Here is a 5,000-nt window from a genome sequence, read left to right on the forward strand (position 1 = left end):
ATTTCAACCCGCGCGGCTACCCGCATCGGCCTTACGGGCGAAACTCCACGCGGAGTCACCCTGCCCGACCGCTTTTCGCCGGCTTTACGGCTGGGGATTTCAACCCGCATCGGTCTTACGGGCGCCTCCACGCTTAGACGCCCTGCCCCACCGTGTTTCGCCGGCTCTACGGCTGGGGATTTCAACCCGCGTGGTCCGTGTTTTTCGGTAACATATTCGTGTTCCTTGCCCCCGACGGGCCGTGTTTTTCGGTAACAAAATCGTGTCTTTTGTCCCCGCTGCACCGTGTTTTTTGCCCCGCTCAACCGTGTTTTTTGCCCCCGCTCAACCGTGCTTACTGCCCCCGCTCAACCGTGTTTTTTCGGTAACATAATCGTGTCTTCGGGTAACATAATCTTGTTTTTCGGGCCATTTTACACCGACAGAGGCACCCACAGGGGCCATGTACACCCCGCTTGGCATGTACATGAGGGGCTGCCTCTTCCAAAAATCCTTCCCCCCTATAGGGGAATATGCATTTTGGGTCTCCAGCCACGCCCAGGGTTACCACCCCCTGGAAATCCCCCAGGTTTACCCCCCATTTTATGTGGATGCATAGATTCAGACCGCCCTGCTCCACCGCTTTTCGCCATTTTTGCCCAACGTTAGCCGCTTCGGCGTGCCGCTGGACTGTTTTCGGGCCTTTTTCACCGACGCTTGGCCGTATCCGCTTAGTTTTCCCCAACGCTTGGCCGCATCCGCTTAGTTTTCCCCCGCTGGACTGTTTTCGGGTCACTTTTGCCCAACGTTAGCGGCTTCCGCTTGTCGCTGGACTGTTTTCGGGCCCTTTTTCACCGACCCTTGGCCGTATCCGCTTAGTTTTCCCCAACGCGTGGCCGCATCCGCTTAGTTTTCCCCCGCTGAACTGTTTTCGGGTCACTTTTGCCCAACGTTAGCCGCTTCCGCTTGCCGCTGGGCTGTTTTCGGGCCATTTTTCCCCAACACTTGGCCGTATCCGCTTAGTTTTCCCCAACGCGTGGCCGCATCCGCTTAGTTTTCCCCCGCTGAACTGTTTTCGGGTCAGTTTTGCCCAACGTTAGCCGCTACCGCTTGCCGCTGGACTGTTTTCGGGCCAATTTCCACCGACTCTTGGCCGTATCCGCTTAGTTTTCCCCAACGCGTGGCCGCATCCGCTTAGTTTTCCCCCGCTGAACTGTTTTCGGGTCACTTTTGCCCAACGTTAGCCGCTTCCGCCTGCCGCTGGACTGTTTTCGGGCCAATTTCCACCGACTCTTGGCCGTATCCGCTTAGTTTTCCCCAACGCGTGGCCGCATCCGCTTAGTTTTCCCCCGCTGAACTGTTTTCGGGTCAGTTTTGCCCAACGTTAGCCGCTTCCGCCTGCCGCTGGACTGTTTTCGGGCCAATTTCCACCGACTCTTGGCCGTATCCGCTTAGTTTTCCCCAACGCGTGGCCGCATCCGCTTAGTTTTCCCCCGCTGAACTGTTTTCGGGTCACTTTTGCCCAACGTTAGCCGCTTCCGCTTGCCGCTGGACTGTTTTCGGGCCAATTTCCACCGACTCTTGGCCGTATCCGCTTAGTTTTCCCCAACGCGTGGCCGCATCCGCTTAGTTTTCCCCCGCTGACCTGTTTTCGGGTCAGTTTTGCCCAACGTTAGCCGCTTCCGCTTGCCGCTGGACTGTTTTCGGGCCAATTTCCACCGACTCTTGGCCGTATCCGCTTAGTTTTCCCCAACGCGTGGCCGCATCTGCTTAGTTTTCCCCCGCTGAACTGTTTTCGGGTCACTTTTGCCCAACGTTAGCCGCTTCCGCTTGCCGCTGGGCTGTTTTCGGGCCAATTTCCACCGACACTTGGCCGCATCCGCTTAGTTTTCCCCAACGCGTGGCCGCATCCGCTTAGTTTTCCCCCGCTTAACTGTTTTCGGGTCACTTTTCCCCAACGTTAGCCGCTTCCGCTTGCCGCTGGGCTGTTTTCGGGCCATTTTTCCCCAACACTTGGCCGTATCCGCTTAGTTTTCCCCAACGCGTGGCCGCATCCGCTTAGTTTTCCCCCGCTGAACTGTTTTCGGGTCACTTTTGCCCAACGTTAGCCGCTTCCGCTTGCCGCTGGACTGTTTTCGGGCCAATTTCCACCGACTCTGGGCCGGATCCGCTTAGTTTTCCCCAACGCTTGGCTGCATCCGCTTAATTTTCCCCAGCTGAACTGTTTTCGGGTCACTTTGTCCCAACGTTAGCCGTTTCCGCTTGCCGCTGGACTGTTTTCGGGCCATTTTCCACCGACTCTTGGCCGTATCCGCTTGGTTTTGCCCAACGCTTGGCTGCTTCCGCTTAATTTCCCCCAGCTGAACTGTTTTCGGGTCACTTTTGCCCAACGTTAGCCGTTTCCGCTTGCCGCTGGACTGTTTTCGGGCCATTTTTCACCGTCACTTGGCCGTATCCGCTTAGTTTTCGCCAACAATTGGCTGCATCCGCTTAATTTTCCAAGCTATACTGCTTTCGGGTCAGTTTTGCCCAACGTTAGCCGCTTCCGCTTGCCGCTGGGCTGTTTTCGGGCCATTTTCCACCCACGCTGGCACCGACGGGGCCATGTACACCCACGCGCGTGTACATGAGGGGGCACCCATTTTTGAAAACCTTGCCCCCCTATAGGGGAATATGCATTTTGAGGCTCTAGCCACGCCCAGGGTTACCACCCCCTGAAAATCCCCCAAGTCAAAATCACCCATGTAAAATATTCAAAAAAATCTCAAAAAATCACAAAAAATTTATAAAATCAAATAAATTCAAAAAAAAAAAAAAAATTTCAAAAATTCAAAAAAAATTCAAAAAATTCAAAAAAATTCAAAAAAATTCAAAAATTTCAAAAATTCAAAAAAAGTCCAAAAACCCAAAAAAACTTCAAAAATTTCAAAAATTCAAAAAAATTTCAAAAAAAATTTCAAAAATTTGCCCCGCTGAACTGTTTTCGGGTCACTTTTGCCCAACGTTAGCCGCTTCCGCTTGCCGCTGGACTGTTTTCGGGCCAATTTCCACCGACTCTTGGCCGTATCCGCTTAGTTTTCCCCAACGCGTGGCCGCATCCGCTTAGTTTTCCCCCGCTGAACTGTTTTCGGGTCACTTTTGCCCAACGTTAGCCGCTTCCGCTTGCCGCTGGGCTGTTTTCGGGCCAATTTCCACCGACACTTGGCCGCATCCGCTTAGTTTTCCCCAACGCGTGCCCGCATCCGCTTAGTTTTCCCCCGCTTAACTGTTTTCGGGTCACTTTTCCCCAACGTTAGCCGCTTCCGCATGCCGCTGGGCTGTTTTCGGGCCATTTTTCCCCAACACTTGGCCGTATCCGCTTAGTTTTCCCCAACGCGTGGCCGCATCCGCTTAGTTTTCCCCCGCTGAACTGTTTTCGGGTCACTTTTGCCCAACGTTAGCCGCTTCCGCTTGCCGCTGGACTGTTTTCGGGCCAATTTCCACCGACTCTGGGCCGGATCCGCTTAGTTTTCCCCAACGCTTGGCTGCATCCGCTTAATTTTCCCCAGCTGAACTGTTTTCGGGTCACTTTGTCCCAACGTTAGCTGTTTCCGCTTGCCGCTGGACTGTTTTCGGGCCATTTTCCACCGACTCTTGGCCGTATCCGCTTGGTTTTGCCCAACGCTTGGCTGCTTCCGCTTAATTTCCCCCAGCTGAACTGTTTTCGGGTCACTTTTGACCAACGTTAGCCGTTTCCGCTTGCCGCTGGACTGTTTTCGGGCCATTTTTCACCGTCACTTGGCCGTATCCGCTTAGTTTTCGCCAACAATTGGCTGCATCCGCTTAATTTTCCAAGCTATACTGCTTTCGGGTCAGTTTTGCCCAACGTTAGCCGCTTCCGCTTGCCGCTGGGCTGTTTTCGGGCCATTTTCCACCCACGCTGGCACCGACGGGGCCATGTACACCCACGCGCGTGTACATGAGGGGGCACCCATTTTTGAAAACCTTGCCCCCCTATAGGGGAATATGCATTTTGAGGCTCTAGCCACGCCCAGGGTTACCACCCCCTGAAAATCCCCCAAGTCGAAATCACCCATGTAAAATATTCAAAAAAATCTCAAAAAATCACAAAAAATTTATAAAATCAAATAAATTAAAAAAAAAAAAAAAAAATTCAAAAATTCAAAAAAAATTCAAAAAATTCAAAAAAATTCAAAAAAATTCAAAAAATTCAAAAATTCAAAAAAAGTCCAAAAACCCAAAAAAACTTCAAAAATTTCAAAAATTCAAAAAAATTTCAAAATTTCAAAAAAAATTTCAAAAATTTGCCCCGCTGAACTGTTTTCGGGTCACTTTTGCCCAACGTTAGCCGCTTCCGCTTGCCGCTGGACTGTTTTCGGGCCTATTTCCACCGACTCTTGGCCGTATCCGCTTAGTTTTCCCCAACGCGTGGCCGCATCCGCTTAGTTTTCCCCCGCTTAACTGTTTTCGGGTCACTTTTCCCCAACGTTAGCCGCTTCCGCTTGCCGCTGGGCTGTTTTCGGGCCATTTTTCCCCAACACTTGGCCGTATCCGCTTAGTTTTCCCCAACGCGTGGCCGCATCCGCTTAGTTTTCCCCCGCTGAACTATTTTCGGGTAACTTTTTCCCAACGTTAGCCGCTTCCGCTTGCCGCTGGACTGTTTTCGGGCCAATTTCCACCGACTCTGGGCCGGATCCGCTTTGTTTTCCCCAACGCGTGGCCGCATCCGCTTAGTTTTCCCCCGCTTAACTGTTTTCGGGTCACTTTTCCCCAACGTTAGCCGCTTCCGCTTGCCGCTGGGCTGTTTTCGGGCCAATTTCCACCGACTCTTGGCCGGATCCGCTTAATTTTCCCCAGCTGAACTGTTTTCGGGTCATTTTAGCCCGACGGGGGCACCGACGGGACTGTTTTCGGGCCATTTTGCACCGACGCTTGGCCGCATGCGCTCAGTTTTGGGGCCATTTTTCACTGACGGCTGGCCGCATCCGCTTAGTTGCCCCCGCTTTGCTGATTTTTGCGCC

This window comes from Carex rostrata, unplaced genomic scaffold (genome assembly GCF_964058835.1).
Source record: "Carex rostrata unplaced genomic scaffold, lpCarRost1.2 SCAFFOLD_40, whole genome shotgun sequence".
Lineage (NCBI taxonomy): Eukaryota > Viridiplantae > Streptophyta > Magnoliopsida > Poales > Cyperaceae > Carex > Carex rostrata.